Source organism: Pongo abelii, chromosome 14 (genome assembly GCF_028885655.2).
Source record: "Pongo abelii isolate AG06213 chromosome 14, NHGRI_mPonAbe1-v2.0_pri, whole genome shotgun sequence".
NCBI classification, from domain to species: Eukaryota; Metazoa; Chordata; class Mammalia; order Primates; family Hominidae; genus Pongo; species Pongo abelii.
The window spans coordinates 48143312-48169199 of NC_071999.2; positions in this window are offsets into that span (position 1 = coordinate 48143312).

Below are 25888 nucleotides of genomic sequence, written 5' to 3' on the forward strand. Positions count from 1 at the left end.
ATGATGTCAAATGCCTGTAATGTGGCAATAGAATGCTTCATTTCAGTGGGATAATTTGGGATGAAAATCTTCTAAACACGTTTCAGCTCCTAAGTCTGACTTCAGCAGTCACAAAGCAATTCTCCCATGTTTAGACTATAGCCATTCATTCATTTGTTCAATTAAACTTTATTGGACATCTATTAGATATGATCATGACTACTCTGGATTAGATCTCTTGAAAACTGTGATACAAAAGAAGAGATTGTGCAGGGTCTTGCCCACTTGGAAAGAAAAGTTAAATAGATAAAGCACCTGAGTAAGAGTAAGCACTGAGTAAGAGACCTGGGTTTAATTTCCCACCTCATTCTGTTGTTAAGTAGTGAAGTGAGCTTAGCAAGTCACTCCATAGCTCTGGGCCTCAATTTGTTATCTGTGTAGTAAGGGCAGTAGATTGGACGATGTCTAAAGAATATTAGGGATTAGAAAGTCATTGTCCTGGATGGCTCACACCAGTCACTGGAGTTGCTTGGCAGGAAGGCATAACAGCATTTTGTACTTCTAGAGCTCTGTCCCTCTCATGGGGCAAGTGATGGAAGAATCCAGTAGCAAAGTTAGGTTTAGCAGGAAGTCCTCTCCCAATACCAGGGGCCTGAGTCCCGGTGCCATGCTTTGTTTACCTCTATCACTTGCAAGGATGAAAAAGCATCTCTAGGCCTGGCCCACTGTATGGAATCTAATTCGTGGGACTAGATATTTTATTAGCATTTCCAACTGAACGAGTGATTTGGGGTTGGACAATGTGACAGTGAATAGATGATATATTCCTTAACTAGTGAGTATGAAACTGCATAGGAATAAGATTTCACAATGTTATGATATTAATGTACTTTCTAATATTTTACATGATCCATATGAAGATATATTATTTACAGTTTAGGGTAGATGTACATAGGTAACAAAAATAACTGGAGACTCCTTTTGGAGAAGTCTGCAATTGGATCAGTTAGTATACATTCCCTTACAAGTGACTCAAAACCCAACAAGCAAAGACAGAACTTTTAAGAACGTTTATTGTTGGGGGGAGGAGCCAAGATGGCCGAATAGGAACAGCTCCGGTCTACAGCTCCCAGGGTGAGTGACGCAGAAGACGAGTGATTTCTGCATTTTCATCTGAGGTACCAGGTTCATCTCACTAGGGAGTGCCAGACAGTGGGCGTAGGACAGTGGGTGCAGCGCACTGTGCACCCAAAGCAGGGCGAGGCGTTGCCTCACTCGGGAAGTGCAAGGGGTCAGGGAGTTCCCTTTCCTGGTCAAGGAAAGGGGTGACAGAAGGCACCTGGAAAATCGGGCCACTGCCACCCAAATACTGCGCTTTTCCGACGGGCTTAGGAAATGGCACACCAGGAGATTATATCCCGCACCTGGCTAGGAGGGTCCTACGCCCACGGAGTCTCACTAATTGCTAGCACAGCAGTCTGAGATCAAACTGCAAGGTGGGAGCGAGACTGGGGGAGGGGCGCCCACCATTGCCCAGGCTTGCTTAGGCAAACAAAGCAGCTGGGAAGCTCGAACTGGGTGGAGCCCACCACAGCTCAAGGAGGCCTGCCTGCCTCTGTAGGCTCCACCTCTGGGGTCAGGGCACAGACAAACAAAAAGACAGCAGTAACCTCTGCAGACTTAAATGTCCCTGTCTGACACCTTTGAGGAGAGCAGTGGTTCTCCCAGCACGCAGCTGGAGATCTGAGAACGGGCAGACTGCCTCCTCAAGTGGGTCCCTGACCCCTGACCCCTGAGCAGCCTAACTGGGAGGCACCCCCCAGTAGGGGCAAACTGACACCTCACACAGCCGGGTACTCCTCTGAGACAAAACTTCCAGAGAAACGATCAGACAGCAGCATTCGCAGATCATGAAAATCCGCGGTTCTGCGGACACCGCTGCTGATACCCAGGCAAACGGGGTCTGGAGTGGACCTCTAGCAAACTCCAACAGACCTGCAGCTGAGGGTCCTGTCTGTTAGAAGGAAAACTAACAAACAGAAAGGACATACACACCAAAAACCCATCTGTACAACACCATCATCAAAGACCAAAAGTAGTTAAAACCACAAAGACGGGGAAAAAACAGAGCAGAAAAACTGGAAACTCTAAAAAGCAGAGTGCCTCTCCTCCTCCAAAGGAACACAGTTCCTCACCAGCAATGGAAAAAAGCTGGACAGAGAATGACTTTGACGAGTTGAGAGAAGAAGGCTTCAGACAATCAAACTACTCCAAGCTACAGGAGGAAATTCAAACCAAAGGCAAAGAAGTTGAAAACTTTGAAAAAACTTTAGACGAATGTATAACTAGAATAACTAATACAGAGAAGTGCTTAAAGGAGCTGATGGAGCTGAAAGCCAAGGCTCAAGAACTACGTGAAGAATGCAGAAGCCTCAGGAGCCGATGCGACCAACTGGAAGAAAGCGTATCAATGATGGAAGATGAAATGAATGAAATGAAGCGAGAAGGGAAATTTAGAGGAAAAAGAATAAAAAGAAATGAACAAAGCCTCCAAGAAATATGGGACTATGTGAAAAGACCAAATCTGCGTCTGATTGGTGTACCTGAAAGTGACGGGGAGAATGGAACCAAGTTGGAAAACACTCTGCAGGATATTATCCAGGAGAACTTCCCCAATCTAGCAAGGCAGGCCAACATTCAGATTCAGGAAATACAGAGAACGCCACAAAGATACTCCTCGAGAAGAGCAACTCCAAGACATGTAATTGTCAGATTCACCAAAGTTGAAATGAAGGAAAAAATGTTAAGGGCAGCCAGAGAGAAAGATCGGGTTACCCACAAAGGGAAGCCCATCAGACTAACAGCAGATCTCTCGGCAGAAACTCTACAAGCCAGAAGAGAGTGGGGGCCAATATTCAACATTCTTAAAGAAAAGAATTTTCAACCCAGAATTTCATATCCAGCCAAACTAAGCTTCATAAGTGAAGGAGAAATAAAATACTTTACAGACAAACAAATGCTGAGAGATTTTGTCACCACCAGGCCTGCCCTAAAAGAGCTCCTGAAGGAACCACTAAACATGGAAAGGCACAACTGGTACCAGCTGCTGCAAAATCATGCCAAAATGTAAAGACCATCAAGACTAGGAAGAAACTGCATCAACTAACGAGCAAAATAACCAGCTAACATCATAATGACAGGATCAAATTCACACATAACAATATTAACTTTAAATGTAAATGGACTAAATGCTCCATTTAAAAGACACAGACTGGCAAATTGGATAAAGACTCAAGACCCATCAGTGTGCTGTATTCAGGAAACCCATCTCACGTGCGGAGACACACATAGGCTCAAAATAAAAGGATGGAGGAAGATCTACCAAGCAAATGGAAAACAAAAAAGGGCAGGGGTTGTAATCCTAGTCTCTGATAAAGCGGACTTTAAACCAACAAAAATCAAGAGACAAAGAAGGCCATTACATAATGGTAAAGGGATCAATTCAACAAGAAGAGCTAACTATCCTAAATATATATGCACCCAATACAAGAGCACCCAGATTCATAAAGCAAGTCCTGAGTGACCTACAAAGAGACTTAGACTCCCACACAATAATAATGGGAGACTTTAACACCCCACAGATCAATGAGACAGAAAGTTAACAAGGATATCCAGGAATTGAACTCAGCTCTGCACCAAGCAGACCTAATAGACATCTACAGAACTCTCCACCCCAAATCAATAGAATATGCATTTTTCTCAGCACCACACCACACCCATTCCAAAATTGACTACATACTTGGAAGTAAAGCTCTCCTCAGCAAATGTAAAAGAACAGAAATTATAACAAACTGTGTCTCAGACCACAGTGCAATCAAACTAGAACTCAGGATTAAGAAACTCACTCAAAACCTCTCAACTACATGGAAACTGAACAACCTGCTCCTGAATGACTACTGGGTACATAATGAAATGAAGGCAGAAATAAAGATGTTCTTTGAAACCAACGAGAACAAAGACACAACATACCAGAATCTCTGGGACACATTCAAAGCAGTGTGTAGAGGGAAATTTACAGCACTAAATGCCCACAAGAGAAAGCAGGAAAGATCCAAAATTGACACCCTAACATCACAATTTAAAGAACTAGAAAAGCAAGAGCAGACACATTCAAAAGCTAGCAGAAGGCAAGAAATAACTAAAATCAGAGCAGAACTGAAGGAAATAGAGACACAAAAAACCATTCAAAAAATTAATGAATCCAGGAGCTGGTTTTTTGAAAGGATCAACAAAATTGATAGACCGCTAGTAAGACTAATAAAGAGAAAAAGAGAGAAGAATCAAATAGATGCAATAAAAAATGATAAAGGGGATATCACCACTGATCCCACAGAAATACAAACTACCATCAGAGAATACTACAAACACTTCTACACAAATAAACTAGAAAATCTAGAAGAAATGGATAAATTCCTCGACACATACACTCTCCCAAGACTAAACCAGGAAGAAGTTGAATCTCTGAATAGACCAATAACAGGATCTGAAATTGTGGCAATAATCAATAGCTTACCAACCAAAAAGAGTCCAGGACCAGATGGATTCACAGCCGAATTCTACCAGAGGTACAAGGGGGAACTGGTACCATTCCTTCTGAAACTATTCCAATCAATAGAAAAAGAGGGAATCCTCCCTAACTCATTTTATGAGGCCAGCATCATCCTGATACCAAAGCCTGGCAGAGACACAACCAAAAAAGAGAATTTTAGACCAATATCCTTGATGAACATTGATGCAAAAATCCTCAATAAAATACTGGCAAACCAAATCCAGCAGCACATCAAAAAGCTTATCCACCGTGATCAAGTGGGCTTCATCCCTGGGATTCAAGGCTGATTCAACATATGCAAATCAATAAATGTAATCCAGCATATAAACAGAACGAAAGACAAAAACCACATGATTATCTCAATAGATGCAGAAAAGGCCTTTGACAAAATTCAACAACCCTTCATGCTAAAAACTCTCAATAAATTACGTATTGATGGGATGTATCTCAAAATAATAAGAGCTATCTATGACAAACCCACAGCCAATATCATACTGAATGGGCAAAAACTGGAAGCATTCCCTTTGAAAACTGGCACAAGACAGGGATGCCCTCTCTCACCACTCCTATTCAACGTGGTGTTAGAAGTTCTGGCCAGGGCAATTAGGCAAGAGAAGGAAATAAAGGGTATTCAATTAGGAAAAGAGGAAATCAAATTGTCCCTGTTTGCAGATGACATGATTGTATATCTAGAAAACCCTATTGTCTCAGTCCAAAATCTCCTTAAGCTGATAAGCAACTTCAGCAAAGTCTCAGGATACAAAATCAGTGTACAAAAATCACAAGCATTCTTATACACCAAGAACAGACAAACAGAGAGCCAAATCATGAGTGAACTCCCATTCACAATTGCTTCAAAGAGAATAAAATACCTAGGAATCCAACTTACAAGGGACGTGAAGGACCTCTTCAAGGAGAACTACAAACCACTGCTCAATGAAATAAATGAGGACACAAACAAATGGAAGAACATTCCATGCTCATGGGTAAGAAGAATCAATATCGTGAAAATGGCCATACTGCCCAAGGTAATTTATAGATTCAATGCCATCCCCATCAAGCTACCAATGACTTTCTTCACAGAATTGGAAAAAACTACTTTAAAGTTCATATGGAACCAAAAAAGAGCCCGCATTGCCAAGTCAATCCTAAGCCAAAAGAACAAAGCTGGAGGCATCACGCTACCTGACTTCAAACTACACTACAAGGCTACAGTAACCAAAACAGCATGGTACTGGTACCAAAACAGAGATACAGATCAATGGAACAGAACAGAGCCCTCAGAAATAACGCCACATGTCTACAACTATCTGAAATTTGACAAACCTGACAAAAACAAGCAATGGGGAAAGGATTCCCTATTTAATAAATGGTGCTGGGAAAACTGGCTAGAAATATGTAGAAAGCTGAAACTGGATCCCTTCCTTACACTTATACAAAAATTAATTCAAGATGGATTAAAGACTTAAACATTAGACCTAAAACCATAAAAACCCTAGAAGAAAACCTAGGCATTACCATTCAGGACATAGGCATGGGCAAGGACTTCATGTCTAAAACACCAAAAGCAATGGCAACAAAAGCCAAAATTGACAAATGGGATCTAATTAAACTAAAGAGCTTCTGCACAGCAAAAGAAACTACCATCAGAGTGAACAGGCAACCTACAAAATGGGAGAAAATTTTTGCAACCTACTCATCTGACAAAGGGCTAATATCCAGAATCTACAATGAACTCAAACAAATTTACAAGAAAAAAACAAACAACCCCATCAAAAAGTGGGTGAAGGATATGAACAGACACTTCTCAAAAGAAGACATTCATGCAGCCAAAAGACACATGAAAAAATGCTCATCATCACTGGCCATCAGAGAAATGCAAATCAAAACCACAATGAGATACCATCTCACACCAGTTGTTAGAATGGCAATCATTAAAAAGTCAGGAAACAACAGGTGCTGGAGAGGATGTGGAAATAGGAACACTTTTACACTGTTGGTGGGACTGTAAACTAGTTCAACCATTGTGGAAGACAGTGTGGCGATTCCTCAGGGATCTAAAACTAGAAATACCATTTGACCCAGCCATCCCATTACTGGGTATATACCCAAAGGACTATAAGTCATGCTGCTATAGAGACACATGCACACGTATGTTTATCGCGGCACTATTCGCAATAGCAAAGACTTGGAACCAACCCAAATGTCCAACAATCATAGACTGGATTAAGAAAATGTGGCACATATACACCATGGAATACTATGCAGCCATAAAAAATGATGAGTTCATGTCCTTTGTAGGGACATGGATGAAATTGGAAATCATCATTCTCAGTAAACTATCGCAAGGACAAAAAACCAAACACCGCATGTTCTCACTCATAGGTGGGAATTGAACAATGAGAACACATGGACACAGGAAGGGGAACATCACACTCTGGGGACTGTTGTGGGGTGGGGGGAGGGAGGAGGGATAGCATTAGGAGATATACCTAATGCTAAATGGCGAGTTAATGGGTGCAGCGCACCAGCATGGCACATGTATACATATGTAACTAACCTGCACATTGTGCACATGTACCCTAAAACTTAAAGCATAATAATAATAATAATAATAATAAAGAACATTTATTGTTTACCCAGCAAGATGTCTGAAGAGGGTAGTTCCAGGTGTCAGGGCCTGGATTTGTGTCTCTGCCATTCTCTTGCTTTTTCCCAGTCACAAGATAACTAACATAGCTGCAGATATCAAATCCTCACATGACTGATGACTGTAACTACAGAAAGGAAGCAGGGGAGATGAACAGACCTCTCCCTTTGTACCTCTCCTAGTATTAGAGAGAAAAACACCTTTCCAGAAGCTTCCCCAGCTGACCTCTCCTCTGTCTCAGCAGCAAAGAAAGTTTGAGAAAGCAGAAATCTGTGGTTTTCAGCCTCTACTGTGGAAGGAAGACAAATGAAGAGCAAGTTGGGGATGTCTGTGGGTAGGCTGCCAAAGTGCTTACCAGAATCCATCCCGCAGGCCACCCACCATCTGTAGATATCTTTCCTCTCCCACAGCCACTGTGGGTGGAATGCTGTGGCCCATTGTCTGAGAGAGAACTCCACAGGATCATCCAGTTACTGTAGCTAGCACCAAATCTTGCACATCTGGGTGATATGTAGTCTCCATGCCATCACATCTCGGTGTAGATTCCTACGGTGTAGCAGTTGATAACTAAAAGAAAATGTATCTGCTTCAAATGCAATGATGCTGAAGTTTAATTTACCTTTCATTAAAACTTGCAATTGGAAAAAAGAATGATAGGAAACACAATGGTCAATGTGGTTCCCCCCTCCCCGCCACATATCTAGTTTTGTTGATCTAGAATAATGAGGTTGAGAGAGGATTAAACTCCTTGGTTAGCCCATCTGGCAGCCTATAATACTGATCTTTGGGAAAATGTTCCTTATTCCTGTCCCCTGTGACCCACCTGAGACATCAGAGAAGACGCTCCCCTTAGAAATTGCACAGCCTTTCCAGCTCACTTCATTTTAGATCAAGGTTTTGGGATCTTGATACTGTCTTAGGAGTTAAACAGAGCTCAGCAGTCATAGCCTGTTGTTGACCAGCCTTAGAGTCTATCTGGCAATGCAATTGCTTCAAAATCTTAGTGGACTTTCTGATATCTTTGCTTCAAGTCAATTCCTGCAACCAATGTGTCTGTTTGAGTTCTTTAGGAAGCAGAACACTGAGATGGAGTTAGGAGTGTAAGCAATTTATTTTTAGGTGGTGACACTTATGAAAGTTAAAAGTTAAGGAGGCTGAATTGGAAAGGGAGAGCCTTCAGACTATGATGTAAATCTCACACCTGTCACAAGAGATGGGGTAGAAGTAGGATTGGGCAGGAAAATCCTCAGACTATGACACAGATCTGGCAGAAGTCTTTGCCAACTCAACAGGGAACTGCAGAGCAAAGACAGCTCATTAAGAGAGCTACACATTAGGCAGAAATAGCCAGGCCCTTGGATGCCTACTGTACTTGTCATTGTCTGGAAGCTGCTCAGAAACAGTATGATTTCCACTCCAAAGCAGAGCAGGATCCCAAAGGAACTGAAGGCCGTCAGCTAACCACTCTCACTGCAAGTTCTTTCTCAAAGGGAGATCTGATTAGGGCACCTCCATGGTGGCCATGACCCAGGATCTGGTCTGGCTGCTTCGTCTGTCTCCCCTCTTTATAGGCTTAATAGTGGTTGTTCTGAAGCAATTCAAAATAAGAGGTTGGGTGCGGAGGCTCTATTTTGATCAGAACTTTGCCAGGAGACTTGCCTTCTTTGCCTGTCGAAGAATGCTGGATGAGGGGAGTTTGGGAACTTGGGAATGTTGTCAGTCTTATTTCTTGTTATGTCTATACTCGCCTGCTTCTGACTCCAGCATGTCTCCAAATTATGAAACTCTCAGTCAATTCAGACCTCACATTACTAACAGAGAACATCTCAGAAAAGTTCCTTCTCTTTCCTCCCTCCTGACAGATTTTTTCTAATCTGTGTTCATCTTCTTCTTGTAGGACTTTGCCAAAAGCTTCAAAAAGTAGCCAACATAACTCAACATCCAAAATGTCTCCTGCCATTTCCCTTAACACTACAGCCTCAGCTGGCACGTGATTGGAATCTCAAGGCATGACAAGCAAGAGTCCAAAGCAAATGTCTTGCTGCCACCCAGCAAGTGTTACAGACATCCAGTCTATTCTAGCTGGACCCTCACTGCTCTCTGCCCTGCCACCTCAACTCAGCCATTCTGTATTTTCAGATATTATCTGTGCTGCTCTATTTACTGCAACTAAATTCAAAGGAATGTGTTTGGCTACAAGTAACAGAGGATAGGACAATAAAAAGGATTTTATTTAGTCTACAAGAAATCTGGACAAAGGTGGTTCCAGGGTAAGTTTAGCACTTCCATGACATCAAGGCACTAGGTTGTTATCGTAGCCACTCTCTGGCCTTCCCCTCATGGCCAGAAGATGGCTGCCACAGCTTCCAGGGTTATCTTCACCTAACAACATCCAAAGGCAGAAAGGAGGGTCACAGAAGAGTGTTATCTTTGCATGCCTCCCTCCTGTGATCAGAGAAAAGAAATCCTTCCCAGAGGCCTACTGGCATAGTTCTGTTACACTGCCTTCAGTTGCAAAGGAAGCTTGTAACATGAATCTCTGGCATTTTCATTCTTTAGAGTGGGAGGAGGACAAAGGCGGAGAGGGATCTGGAGCACAGCCAGACAGCAGCGTTTGCCATGGGATCATGCCTATTGATCTTAGTTTTCCAACCTCCAACTTGGAAATAGATAAACCATCTGTCTTCCCTTCCTGGGGAGTAGCAGGTTATGAATAAATTATGCTGCCAGAGCCCAGAGAGTCCTTAAAACAAAGTACTGTCAATCCAAGGCCCTCATTTCATTAAATCCGTATTAGTTTCTGTTGCTCATTTGATGGCATCTGATTGTTCTCTGGGATGGGAGGTATTGGCAGAACAGGAAAAAGGGAGAAAATCAGCCCAAATCCACCTTCCCCACCATCCTTTTCCCCCAGTGCTGAATAGTCATGAGATCCCCAGGTACTTGTTATTTCTGGGGAGCTAGTGGGCTGAGTACATAAGTCCATGGCTGGGGGATAGATATATTCCAGAAAACTCTGTGCTGGAACACTGAAGAGAGCCGTTGGAGAGAAGACACATCACTGATGGAGCAAATTCAGCCAACATGAGGAAGTTGGGACAGTATTGGGGGGCACTATGCCTTCATTAGCCCCTGAAACTACATCTTATAAAACTGCTGATCCACCTTTCTGCACACATTATTCTTTTTTTTTAAATTTATTTTAACACCAATGCCACTTGCCAACTAAAAGTATTCTTATCTCACAATAATTTTATCTTCCCAATTTCTGTAATCTCAGGATTCTTAAAAGGGTTACGAGAAAATTCCCTTTTGTTTCCAGAAGATGCTGCCTCTGGAAGCAGGCCTGGTTGATGGCTGATTGTAGACTCAGAGGTCTAAACCAGTCAGAGTGCTTTGAAGAATCAAATGCAGCCACGTAATCATTATTGCCATTTCTGGTGGAAGCCCTTTAAATTGGCCCAGCCTTACTATGCCAAAGGGCTGGGGAAGCAAATGCAAACAACTACTTGTTCCTCTGTCCTCATGGACTTTCCTCTCACACATCCCTCTCACAGTTCTTGTTTTGGTCTTCCCTCCTTGGGTCCTCACTGCTTTGCCAATATGTCTCCACTACATCTCTCTGACACAAGTTTCTGCTTGCTGCCTGGTAGTTGGGGGCACACACAGGCCTCCACTGACCACCCCAGGCTTCTGGAGACCTGACTCCTTGGGCCTGCTCAGGTTACTCAAGTTCATCATTACAAGCCAAGAAAAGAGGTTGTAATTGTGGATACTGCCTGGACCTTAGAGGTCCAGCTCAACTTGAACTGGCTTCTTCGGGTCTTTCCTGGATCTGGCTTGCAGCTTTTCTAGATCAGGGTCAGTTCCTCTGCTCCCCTCTCACATTCCTAACATCTGGCTAGTGCTGGTCCAGTTCCCAGAGATGGGAACGATGCATGCCCTCCACACCAGGGCTGTCCCGATGGGCTCTCTCCTCCACGGGCTGATGGGGCTTCTGTTTGTGAGCACTGATCTGACTCTGGTTTCCAAGAACACTGAAAGACCCTGCAATCAAAACTCAGCTCAGCCCCAATTTCACTCATTTGAAAACTGTTAATCACAAGATATTTGTACCCCAGATGTCAGCTGGGGTCCTTCTGACTTTTGAGATTCAAATGACATTGGCTTCAGAGTATAGTGAACAAAAATGTGAGTCCTAGAGTCCATCAGCCCAGATCCTACATTCGGGTACTCTTCTTACTCACTGTGCTCTGGTGCAGGTGATTTAATTTCTCTGCTTTTTGTCTATAAAATGGGCATAATAATACCTGTATAAGTTTGGGGTGCTGATTCAATAAACTATTGCAAGTGGAGCATTAAGAACAATGGTGAGCATACAATGTTATCATTCGCTCTGCCCCATGAGGAAGAAAGACCCTGTTGGATTAACTTAAATTTCTTCTAGTAACTTTTGGCTCTGAGTTTCTGCTGCAGCCAAAACAGACCAGTTTCAGGAACTGTATTGACATATCATGCTGTCTGATTCTTTTCTGTATTGTCACCCCTTGCTCAGTGCCACCTTGATTCCTTCACCCTTCCAGATATTTTCTGACCGATGAAGTCGGGTATGCAGAGGCTTCCTGAAGTATTAGGGCAATGAGAAAGGATTTATATTGCGGCATTACACAACTTAGATTTGAATTGAAGATATTTAGTTATTTTTTCTTTTTTGAGATGGAGTCTAACACTGTCGCCCAGGCTGGAGTGCAATGGCTCACTGCAACCTCTGTCTGCTGGGTTCAAGTAATTCTCCTGCCTCAGCCTCCTGAGTAGCTGGGATTACAGGCACTTGCCACCACGCCCAGCTGATTTTTTTTTGTATTTTTAGTAGAGACGGGGTTTCATTATGTTGGCCAGGCTGGTCTCAAAATCCTGATGTCATGATCCACCCGTCTCAGCCTCCCAAAGTGCTAGGATTACATGCATGAGCCACCGCGCCTGGCCAGACGTTTAGTTCTTAAAAGTCCTTTGACTCCACAGTCCCCAGCCTCTAGCCCTCTCCTCATCTCTTTTCTGGTTGTCTTTTTCCTTAACTTTGCTTATTTCTCTGTCTACTTAGAATAAAATTATTAGGGCTTTAGCTTCTACACTAAAAATTCCTAGTACAGCACTTTCTTGCTCTTTTTTAAAAAAATTTTTTGTTTTTATTTATTTTAATTTTAATTTTTTTTAATATACTTCAAGTTCTGGGATACATGTGCACAACATGCAGGTTTGTTACATAGGTATACATGTGCCATGGTGGTTTGCTGCACCCATCAACTGGTCATCTACATTAAATATTTCTCCTAATGCTATCCCTGCCCTAGCCCCCCACTCCCCGACAGGCCCCAGTGTGTGATGTTCCCCTCCCTGTGTCCATGTGTTCTCATTGATCAGTTCCCACTTATGAGTGAGAACATGTGGTGTTTGGTTTTCTGTTCCTGTGTTTGTTGAGAATGATGGTTTCCAGCTTCATCGATGTCCCTGCAAAGGACATGAACTCATCCTTTTTAAAGGTTGTATAGTATTCCATGGTGTATATATGCCACATTTTCTTTATCCAGTCTATCATTGGTGGGCATTTGGGTTGGTTCTAAGTCTTCGCTATTGTGAATAGTGCTGCAGTAAACATACGTGTGCATGTGTGTTTACAGTAGAATGATTTATAATCCTTTGGGTATATACCCAGTAATGGGATTGCTGGGTCAAATGGTAGTTCTGGTTCTAGATCCTTGAGGAATTGCCACACTGTCTTCCACAATGGTTGAACTAATTTACACTCCCACCAACAGTGTAAAAGCATTCCTATTTCTCCACATCCTCTCCAGAATCTGTTGTTTCTTGACTTTTTAATGATTGCCATTCTAACTGGTGTGAGATGGTATCTCATTGCGGTTTTCATTTGCATTTCTCTAATGACCAGTGATGATGAGCTTTTGTTCATATGTTTGTTGGCCGCATAAGTGTCTTCTTTGGAGAAGTGTCTGTTCATATCCTTTGCCCACTTTTTGATGCGGTTGTTTATTTTTTTCTTGTAAATTTGTTTAAGTTCCTTGTAGATTCTGGATATTAGCCCATTGTCAGATGGATAGATTGCAAAAATTTTCTCCCATTCTGTAGGTTGCCTGTTCACTCTAATGATAGTTTCTTTTGCTGTGCAGAAGCTCTTTAGTTTAATTAGATCCCATTTGTCAATTTTGGCTTTTGTTGCCATTGCTTTTGGTGTTTTAGTCATGAAGTCTTTGCCCATGCCTGTGTCCTCAATGGTATTGTCTAGGTTTTCTTCTAGGGTTTTTATGGTTTTAGGTCTTATGTTTGTCTTAATTCGTCTTGAGTTGATTTTTGTATATGGTGTAAGGAAGGGGTCTAGTTTCTGTTTTCTGCATATGGCTAGCCAGTTTTCCTAACACTGTTTATTAAATAGAGAATCCTTTCCCCATTGCTTGTTTTTGTCAGGTTTTTCAAAGATCAGATAGTTGTAGATATGCGGCATTATTTCTGAGGCCTCTGTTCCGTTTCATTGGTCTATATATCTGTTTTGGTACCAGTACCATGCTGTTTTGGTTACTGTAGCCTGGTAGTATAGTTTGAAGGCAGGTAGTGTGATTCCTCTAGCTTTGTTCTTTTTGCTTAGAATTGTCTGGGCTATATGGTCTCTTTTTGGTTCTATATGAAATTTAAAGTAGTTTTTTCTAATTCTGTGAAGAAAGTCAATGGTAGCTTGATGGGGATAGCATTGAATCTATAAATTACTTTGGGCAGTATGGCCATTTTCATGGTATTGCTTCTTCTTATCCATGAGGATGGAATGTTTTTCCATTTGTTTGTGTCCTCTCTTATTTCCTTGAGCAGTGGTTTGTAGTTCTCCTTGAAGCGGTCCTTCACATCTCTTATAAGTTGCGTTCCTAGGTATTTTATTCTCTTTGTAGCAATTGTGAATGGGAGTTCACTCATGATTTGGCTCTCTGTCTTAAAGATAGTTCTAGTCCTGAAAGGAACTCATGTTGCAGCTTTATAAATAACAAAAATTCTCCTCTATATATGTTGATGATAACTAATTATGACAATCAGATATTTAAATGGCACTAATAATAAAATGGCAACTACCAACTATCATTAGCATGTGTTTTACAGCTTAGAAAGCACTTTCAAATTCTTTATTGTCTCATTTGAATGAATTTCCTTTTCAGTTTATGCCTGGAGGATTTGCAAATAAGGGCTTTGTAACAGAGGATGGCCACACATACACATGCAAATGCACACACATGCAGACTCGTGTGTAGTGCTCCGTTTCATGTGATGCTCATCTAAAGCTCCCTGAGATACAAGGCCTCTGTCAATCCATAGACAAAGTCATTGGTTCAGTGTCTATTGATCGTGGGTCCTGGGCTGGTAACCCTGACACAACAGGCCACCATGACATTACGGCCTTACTTTCTTAGTAGATATGTGTATTGAGTTTCTGAAAATTCAGAGGATGGATGGGCTCATCTTCCTCTGGGATTATTGGGTCATTTCTCAGCATGTCTGAAGCCGAACAGGAGTAAGGCCCTGATGAATCACAGTCAGCATGCACAGTTCAAGCAGGAGAAATCTGAAATTTCAACAAAGATTTAAGTACTTCCAAGCACACAGCATTTCATCTTTAAGGACTAATTCACAGTGTGCATTTTGTACATCTTTATAGGGCCATGTTGCCATTCCTGGACCCTTATTTCTTGGCAAGTTGGGGGTGGAGTGACATTTATAAGTGAATGCATTCAGTGGAGAGCTTGCCATGGCATGTATTTCATTGGGAGAGGCCATAAATATTTTTTGCACACATCTGTATATCCATGTGATGCTTCATTTTGGAAAGCAACAATAACAACTGCGTCATTAAGCAACAGAGAGGCTGATGCGTCAGCTGGCCTAGTAGGAAAGACAAACAAGGATCATCTTGTCAAATCAAAATGGATTGTGCTTTGCCACCAGCTGCCTGCTTTTTTGTAGGTCCCACAGTTCAAGGGTTTGAATTGAACCTGCAGTTGTAACTTAGGATATTACCACATCAGGCAACTCACCAGCATCCTTTCTGCCCTCCAAGGTCCCTGCCCTGACTGTGATGGGAAGTTCCTAGATGTCCACAGTGTGGACCAATTATTGCCCAGGCCTTTTCAAAGTGTCCCTAAATAGCTGCTGAAATGGAACACACTCAGGCATGTCCCTAAGGCTCTTGGCTACTGTCATAGCTTTTAACACACGGCATTGTAATTGTCTTGTTGAGGAGGAAAATATTTTTTCCTCTCCATCTTCTGTTTACGGCAGAGTTCCCCATTACAAACGACAGATTAACAGGAGAAAAGCATACATATTTATTTAATGTAAGTTTTATGTGACATGGGAGCCTTCATAGGGAAATGAAGACCCAAATAAACAGTTAAACTTGAATGTTTTTACAGTCATTTTGATGAAGAGTGGAGCATCATGGAGAAATATGATAGGGCAACGAGTGTGATCTAATGGTAACAAATTGGGGGAACTTAGCAAGGCCTGTTTATTCAGATTCTTCTCTGTGTCTCTTTGCCTTCAGAGATAAAGATATTCCTTTCCTCCTGGTATAGGGAGGGTACCTCCCACATGAAGTTCTTATGACCTGCTTCAGAGGAATATCAAGAAATCCTTCTTAGGCTTTATGACCTGCTTCAGGAAAGAAGGGCAGAGGAAGGTGACAGGGATCTTCCTGCTTCTGCAGTTTTCTCAAATTTCTTCAGCTTAAAATACTGTAAAGTAGTGTGTCCTGAACCCCACTGTCAACTGGAGAATCATGGAGTTTGTAAATTTGGAAAGAAGAGCTTTTTTTCTTATAAAGAGTTGCAGCCTGCAGGCTGGCTCTTCCACAGGCTGGGAAGTGTAGCCTCCCACAGAAACTGAAAGCAGGCACTTTAAGGGAGGGAAGAATGAGACAGAAATGTATGCTGAATGGGTTAGCTAAGTATATATATTCAACAGGTTAAAAAAGGAGCTATGGGCCAGGCACGTTGGCTCACGCCTGTAATCCCAGCACTTTGGGTGGATCACCTGAGGTCAGGAGTTCGAGACAAGCCTGGCCAACATGGCAAAACCCCATCTCTACTAAAAAAAAAATACAAAACTTAGCCAGGCATGGTGGTGGGTGCCTGTAATTCCAGCTACTCAGGAGGCTGAGGCAGGAGAACTTCTTGAACCCGGGAGACAGAGGTTACAGTGAGCTGAGATTGTGCCATTGCACTCCAGCCTGGGTGACAAGAGCAAAACTCTGTCTCAAAAAAAAAAAAAAAAAAAGGCTATGAATATTCATGTAGGGGCATACATATGCATAGTAAGCAAACATCCATCCATCCAATGTTTGCTTTGGGGTGGAGCCTTAACATTTAAATGCATTAAAATTAAGCTTTTTACATCAAAAGGTGAAATAGAGGACACAGAAGCACACAGTGTGCAGCGTCTGTAAACCAGCCTGAACAAGTCCACGGTCAGCAACCTCTTAACAGGAAGGAACGCTGGTTGTTTGTTGTGTTGAAACCACAAACAAGGAGGGGAGTCTGGCAAGTCTTTCAAAAGGGCTTAGAAACCCTTGGAAAAGAAAGTCTAATGGCCATTAGTGGGGGAGGGGGTATACTGAGGCAGGTACGACCTCCCATCCCATCATGGCTAGGAACTCAGTTTTAAGGTTACCTTGGGGTTCTCTTGACCAAGAGGTGGTCTGTTTAGTTGGTTGATGGGGTTAGGATTTTATTTTTATTTCTCACCGTCAATTTGATCACATCTCAATCTCCATTGTTAGATCAAAAACTCCGTGAAGACAGAGACTATGTCCTATTTATATCCATGTACCCAGCATCAATACAACACCTGGCATATAAAAACTAATCAATAGGTTTGCTGATTGAATAAATGAATAGTTCTGTCCCAACAGGGCAAAGGAATTAATTTTTTTTTTCTGAATGAAATTATTCCTCTATGACAAAGTTCACCTCCTCAAATTTCCTTTGGATCATTTTGTCTCTTGCATTGCATGTAGATGATGAATATTGAGAACATTTATACTTCATTTAGTCATTTTCTCCCCAAACAGATATGACAATGAATAATTTTATCATAAAACCAAATAAAAAGTGAAAGGGAAGTATATTGGGTTGGTAGCATAGAAGAAAGGATGCCTGGGATTGCCGTGAGGCTGGGCTCGATGGAGATGTATCCTTCAGCTAAGAATGGGTCTCAGCCATCTCCTAGGGGCTATGAAATGTGGATGGCTGTGTTTATCACGACTAGAAGGAACTTGTGTCTCTTAATGGGTGGGGCTCAGGGATGTTAAACATCCTGTAACATTCCAGTCAAATCTATATGATGAAGAATTTTCTGCCTTAATGCCATTAATATTCAATATGGGAATCATCTGTTTTTTTTTTTTTTTTTTTTTTTTTTTTTGAGATGGAATCTCACTTTGTCACCCAGGCTGGAGTACAGTGACGCGATCTCGGCTCACTGCAACCAGCCTCCTCCTCCTGAGTTCAAGCGATTCTACTGTCTCAGCCTCCCAAGTAGCTTGGACTACAGGCACCTGCCACCATGCTTGGCTAATTTTTTGTATTTTTAGTAGAAACGGGGTTTCATCATGTTAGCTAGGAAGGTCTTGATCTCCTGACCTTGTGATCCACTGGACTCGACCTCCCAAAGTGCTAGGATTACAGGCGTGAGTCACTGCACCCAGCGGGAATCATCTTTTATACTGTAAGTTAGTTTAACTTCAGGATATGCCGTTTGTTTCCTCCCTCCACCTTTTTTATTCTTTTTTCCCTTTCTTCCTTTTCTTCCTGATTTCATTCTTTTCTTCCCTTCCTCCTTCCAATACTTACTAAATATCTACTAAGGGAAATGGATGGTGATGCTTACGAAAATGAATAGACATAGGCTTGGCCTCAGGGATTAAACTCATGCAGGGAAAGATGTGACATTTGTTTAAAAATAAAGACAATTGGGCAGAAAGAAAGTGGAGGGAAAGTAAAGGTAAAATGTTATAGATCAGAGGAGAGAGAGATGTCCCTGATGTTTTAAATGAAATGCATCTTATAAATCAACACTTCATTACATTTTGTTGACCTCTATAGTTTACAAAGGCCTTTCCTATATGTTCTTTCGTTTACATTAATGCTCACTGTAACCCAACAAAGGCACTTTATTTGCCCTCAGATTTATTCCTCACTGTTTCTCTGCTCTGCTTTGTATTAGCAGGGGCCAGACCTTGCAAACTATGCTCCCATCCTTATTAGCTGGCTGCCAGCTGGGTTTAGCTAATAGGAAGCAATGGGAGATAGGGCCTTCTCCCTTAAGCAGCAGGTAGCTGCTTCTTCTCTGGGGGTCTACTTCCTACGAGACAAGCCTTCTGTGTCCGGACTCCAGAACTCTGCTTCTTCCCTTTTCTCTCCTGCTGAGGAGTAGTATAGCTTCCTGTTGTTGAAATCTCTGGTTTACTCCACCATTGCCTTATGACTCTTAAAGTCTCCACCACCTGAGTAAGCAATACTTTGTATTAAATTCCCTGGGCTGTAAATATCTGAATGGGATTTTGTTTTCTTAATTAGATCCTAAGTAGAAAGAAAGCATTACTCTTACCACTTTAGAGATAAGGAGAAAGTTAAATGACTTTCCCAAGGTCAACCAGCAATAAGAGGCAGAGTCCAGGTCTGTCTCCTGACTCCAAATCCAGGCTTTTATCCACTGCCTCATACTGCCTCCCTTAGAGATTATAACAATGAAAACATAATACAAATAAAGACTTTTCCAAGATCATATAAAAGACATATCAGATTGGAGAATTTTGTTTTCCCCTGTGTGCTTTTAAATTGAGATGAGCTTCTTTTGTTTTTATTGTTCTTGGGAAAAGTTAATATTATTAGCTAGATTAGGAGAATGTAACACAAGTACATATGGATATTAGCCTGACATTTGACAAAGTCATTCACGATAGCCTGCTGGAACAATGCATGTTGGTACAGTCACATGGATTAGTAAATATTTGATACAAGGTTTTAAAAAGTCCATGTAGTACCTTATGCTGTCATATCTCATAATATTTCTATGATTATCATTATGACCTCACCTTGGAATGAGGAAAAGTAAAAGTCATATTGAAAGTGTTTTCAGTTTAGAAAGCTTTCATAAATATATGAATCAGAGATACATTTGTCCAGGTTACCACACCCTGGCTACAAGGATATTTTAATTATCAAGTATTACTAAATTAGTTACTGAATGTTACCAATCACCAAAATAACTAATTTAATAATAATTATAAAGCTCTATTCTCTGAAAAGACCTTATGGGGATGGACCAGGATCTGAAGTAAGGGCTTGGGGATATGGGCCTGGCAAAGACAGGAAGTGGGGCTCTGTGAGAAGGCTCAGTTTGGAGGGGCTGCTTGTTCAGATTTTACTATGATTTGAATCCTATTCTTTCTCCTGGAGAACAAGAAACTAAGAATGGGAATCCAGAAGCATCAGGTCACATTCCAAGAGTGGTTACTTACACCACATCTGTCATCAGCCAAATCTATTCTGCCTTGAAACAGAGGAGAGAAATAGGAGGAAGGGCATTTGAGCCTTATTTCATAAAGTGCATGGTGTTGAATGCTAAATTATCCATGTCTTTGAAGGGCTGAGTTTGAAAGAGTTCACATATACATCCCAGTGGTTCTCAACTGTGGATCCTAGATAACATTTGGAAAATTGCAGGGTTGTTTTTGTTAGAAATAATCGCTACAGGTGGTTCAGTACATGTTAGTTGTTATGACAGTTCCATACAACAAAGAATTATCCTAAAATGATCACATCTATCTCCTAGGTGGTACATATGGTACTCTGTTAGGATTGTCTGATTAATTCCATGAAGATCTGTACTCCTGGGGTTAGGGCTGTGGCTGGGGTCTCTCCTGAAAAAGAAGGACTTCCTAAGTGTCGATTTTCTGGAGAAGAGGTGATTTATTAGGTAAAAACTCCCATAATTATTTGGTGCAAAACATCCAAGAATGTTTCTGCTTGGAACAGATGTAGGCCCACATACAAAAGAGGGTCAACGTGAGATCATATTAGAGAAGCTGGACTTATCACCAATTCCTTTGGGCGGTGGAAGTAATAAGTTGACCTATTTCATCTAACTCCACTAATGTCCACATTGTTAGGTTGGGGGAATGTGTGAGTCTTCCTTTGGTGGGTATCTCTTAGGGGCTGAAGCAGCCTCCAATGTCCAGGTGGTGATGGCAGTGATGTAAATGAAAGAGCTGCAAAGGAAGGCAAATCCAGAGAGGAAAAGAAAACAACTGCAAAGGTCATTCATCTCTGCTCATTTGGGGAGGAGTCTCCTGCCATTGCCTACTTCTTTTTTTTTTTGAGACAGAGTCTTGCTGTCGCCCAGCCTGGAGTGTGATGGTGCAACTTCTGCCTTCCAGGTTCATGTGATTCTCCAGCCTCAGCCTCCTGTGTAGGTGGGATTACAGATGCGTGCCACCACACTTGGCTAATTTTTGTATTTTTAGTAGAGAGGAGGTTTTACCATGTTGGCCAGGCTGGTCTCGAACTCCTGACCTTAAGTGATCCACCCGCCTCGGCCTCCCAAAATGCTGGGATTACAGGTGTGAGCCACTGCGCCCAGCCCACTGCCAACTTTGGAAGATTGAAGTGTTATTATGATATGGCTAGATGTCCATCAATCCTATTTCCTCTTCCTGGGCACATAGACAAAATTTCCAGCACTTGGTTTGGAGCCATATGACTAGTACGGCTCATAGGATGTGGTTGAAATGATATATGACACTTTCAGATCTGGCCCTTAAAATCTCCCATGAGATTCTTGACTCTCTCTCTGTTCCCTATCTTCATGTACGGTGGAGCCATTCTATGGGAACAACCCAGTTTCCTAGATACTGGTTAAAGGAAAACTGTCTAGAGGAGTCACAACCAACACTGGACTGATACATGATTGCAAATTAAACTTCTGTTGCACTGAGTTACTGAGATTTGAGGGTTTATTTTTTACAACAGCATAGCCTAGTTTATGTACCACAAGTTTGAAAGGGCATTAATCAATGAACTGTGGCTGATTCCTGGAGAAAAGGGTGTAGTGGTATATGATAAGGCTCTGCTTTCTGCCCGTTAATGACCTGGATGAGAACAGTGATAGAATACTGATCAAATTGGAAACTGATAGGAAACAGGAAGGAATACTTCATGTATCTGGTAATAACATAAGAATATTTCTAAAAATAACTAGAAGATTTTAAACACTGAACCAAATCAAATACATTTCTATAGGGCTAAATGGAAACTACTACACTTATATCCAAAAAGCCAATCTTACAAGTATAGAATAGACGATATGTGAAAAATGACTTCAAGGTTTAAAGTGACAGTAAGGTCAATATGAGCTAACACATTGCAGTTATGTGATATAATCTTCAGCTGCATTAATATAAATACAAAGTCTGAAACTGTAGATAGTAACATTATTCTATTTTTTAGTGATTGAACCAATACTGTGCTCTCTAAATGCTTCAGTTTAAACTTTAGGACTATCCCTGTAGGAAAAAAAATAGTCACCATTATTGTAGGAGTTTGAATTAATGGTATGAGGAATAATCAAAAGAACTGGACAGGTTTACTTTGGAGAAAACTTACTTAAAGGGACCTTGATAATCACTGAAAATACATTTTATTGATATACTTCACATACCATTACACTCACTCTTTTAAATTATGCAATTCAAAAATTTTTTTATATATTCACAACTAGATAGATCACCACTATCTAATTTCAGAATATTTGCATCATCCAAAAAGAAACCCTATGTACGTTAGCAGTTACTTCCTACTTCCCTCTCCCCATAGTTTCTGGTAATCGCAAATCTGCTTTAGGTCTCTATGTATTTGTCTATTCTGAGAATGTCATACAAAGGGAATCATATAATACATGGTATTATATGTCTCACTTCTATCAGTGAGCATAATGTTTTGAAGATTCACCCATTTTGTAGAATGTATCAGTACTTCATTCTTTTTTACGGTTGAAAAATCTTGCATTATATGGATATAACACATTTTGTTTATCTATTCATCAGTTGATGAATATTTGGGTTGTGTCCACCTTGTGGCTATTAGGAATAAGGCTTCCATGAACAATGCTTCTATTAACACACATTTTTAAAAAATTTTAAGTTCTGGGATACATGTGCAGAACATGCAGGTTTGTTAGATAGGTATACGTGTGCCATGGTGGTTTGCTGCACCTTTTGACCTGTCCCCTAAGTTCCCTCTCCTTGCCCCCCACCCCTTGACAGGCCCCAGTGTGTGTTGTTCCCCTTCCTGTGTCCATGTGTTCTCATTGTTCAACTCCCACTTATGAGTGAGAACATTAATGCACAATTTTGTATGTGACCTATGTTTTTAGTTCTTTTGAGTATTGGTATGGTTTGGCTCTGTGTCCCCAACCAAATCTCATCTTCAATTGTAATCCCCACATGTTGAGGGAAGGATCTGGTGGGAGGGTGAGTTGATCATGGTGGCAGTATCCCTCCATACTGTTCTCAAGATAGCGAGGAACTTCTCACAAGGTCTGATGGTTTTAAAAGTGACAGGTTGTTTTTGTTTTCTTGTTCTGCTCTCTCTCTCCTCTTCTCTCTCTCTCTCTCTCTCTCTTCTGTCACCATGTAAGATGTGCCTTGCCTCCCCTTGGCCTTCCACCATGATTCTAAGTTTCCTGAGGCCTCCCCAGCTATGCAGAACTGTGAGTCAATTAAACTTCTTTTGTTTAGAAATTACCCAGTCTCAGGTAGTATCTTTATAGCAATGTGAAAATGGACTAATACAGGTATATACTTAGGAATGGAAATGCTAGGTCATGTGGCAACTCCATTTAACTTTTTGAGGAACTGCCCAACTGATTTACACATCAGCTGTACTGTTTTACATTCCTGCCAACAATGACAACAGTTTCAGTTTCTCCACAAACTGTCTAACACTTGCTATCATCTGTATTTTTTATTAGAACCATCCTAGTGGATGTGAAGTGGTATCTTATTCTGACTTGATTTGCATTTCTCTAATGATAAATGATGTTGAGCACCTTTTCATGTATTTATTCCCATTTGTATATCATTTTTTGAGAAATATCTATTCAGATTATTTCCCAATTTTTATTGGGTTATTTGTCTTTTTATTATCGAGTAATACTTCTTTTAATATTCTGGATACTAGAACCTGATCAGACATATAATTTGAAAATACTCTATCCCGTTTTGTGGGTTCTTTCAATTTCTTGATAGTGTCTTTTGATAAATTTTTTTAATTTTGAAGTCCAATGTTATTTTTTCTTTGGTTTCTTATACTTTACGTGTTATCTCTAGGAAATCATTGCCTAATGCAAGGCCGTGGAAGATTTAACCTAAGCTATCTTCATTGTCCATAATTTAGGTCTTTGATGCATTTTGAGTAAACTTATGTTTGAGTAAATATATTTTGAGTAAAAATATAGTATAAGGTACACACCCAACTTTATCTTTTTGCATGTACATATTCAGTTCACTATTTGTTGAAAAGACTATTCTTTAATTTATTTACATCCTGATGTATTATTTCCTTTCTTCTGCTTGCTTTGGGTTTAATTTACTATTCTTTGTCTAGTTTCTTAAGGAAAAAGATTAGGTGATTGATTCGGAATCTTATTTCTTTTTTAAAATACAGATACTTACAGCTATAAATTTCCTCCTAAGCACTGCTTTCATAGCCTCCCTTAAATTTTGGTATGTTGTGTTTTTATTTTCATTCAACTCAAATTAATGTCTCTCATGTTTTATTTTTTAACCCATTGGTTATTGAGAAGTGTATTGTTTAATTTCTAGATATTTATAAATATTATAACTTTCCCTCTGTTATTGATTTCTAATTTCATTCCATTACGGTCAGAGAATATACTTTGTATGATTTCAATCCTTTAAAAATATATTGAAACTTATTTTATGTCCTAACATGTGTTCTATCTCAGAGAATGTTCTATGTGTACTTGCAAAGAGTTTTTATTCTGCTATTTTTGGGTGGAATATTCTACAGATGTCTGTTACCTCCTGATGGCTTACAGAGCTGTTCATGACTTCTATTTCCTTGTTGATCTTCTGTCTAGTTGTTCTGTCTATTATTAAAAGTGAAGTGTTGAAGTCTCCAGCTATTATTGTTGAACTATTTCTTCAATTCTGTCAGCATTTACTCTATGTATTTTGGTGCTCTGTTATTAGGTACATATATGCAAAAATTTTGTTTTGTATTGCATTGAATTGATACATCAATTTAGATAAATTGTCATCTTGGCAATATTGACTCAATATGTGTATATAAGGGTACTTCAAAACATTTGTGGAAAAAATGAAATTCAAAGATAAAAATAAAAAGTATAAACTTTATTTCCAATAAAAGCTCCATCAAGTTCAAGATACCTTTATAAGTTATGGTATCAGCCATTTAGCTCATCCCTAAAGAATTGAGGGTCTTGGGAATTTAATCATGTCAATGCAGTCATTTTTTGCTATATTAACTGAAGAATGGTAGGTGCCCTTTAAAGATATTTTAAGATAAGAAAAAAAAAAAAAAACGAGAAAAATGTCAGAAGGAGCCAAATCAGGTCTGTAAAGTGGATTACCTAATGATTTCCTATAGACATTTTCACAAAATTATCCTTGTTTGATAAGAAGACAGGAGCATTGTCATGGTGGAGAAAAACTCTGGTGAAGCTTTCTCAGGCATTTTTCTACTAAAGCTTTGGTAACTTTCTCAAAATACTCTCATAATAAGGAGATATTATTGTTCTTTGGCCCTTGGGCAACCCAGAAAACTGTTGCCATGACCTTTGCTCTTGTCTAGTCTGCTTTGGCTTTGACTGAACCACTTCCACTTCTTGGTAGCCATTGCTTTGATTGTGCTTTGTTTTCAGGATCATACTGGTAAAGTCACGTTACAATTCTGTTACAATTCTGCAAAGAAATGCTTCAGGATCTTGATCTCAGTTGTTTTAAAATTTTCATTGAAAGCTCAGCTCTTGTCTGCAGCTAATTTAGGCACAATGGTTTTGGCACCTATTAAGTGGAAAGTTTGTTCAACTTTATTTTTTTAGTCAGGATTGTGTAAGCTGAACCAATTGAGATGTCTATGGTATTGACTATTGTTTCTGCTCTTGTTGGTCTTCTTCAATTAGAGTGCAAACAAGATAAATTATTTCCCTGAAAGGAGCTCTTTTCAAACTGACGTCTTATACTTCTTAGTGCATCAAATAGGATTCGGTTCAGACATGTTATAACAAGTTAGTACAAGTTTATTTTTGTGCAAAAAGATTTTGAAATCCATTTATAGTTTTTTCATAATATGCATTTTCCATGAACTTTGTGAAGACCCCTTGTATGGTATATCCTCTCCACTTATTTAGATATTTTCTAACTTATCTCAGTAATGTTTTATTGTTTCCTATGTAAAGGTTTTACATATATATATTTTTAGATTTTTTTCATATTTATTACAAATGGGATGTTATTGCAAATGGAATCTCTTTAAAAGTTTTATTTTCCTTTTTTT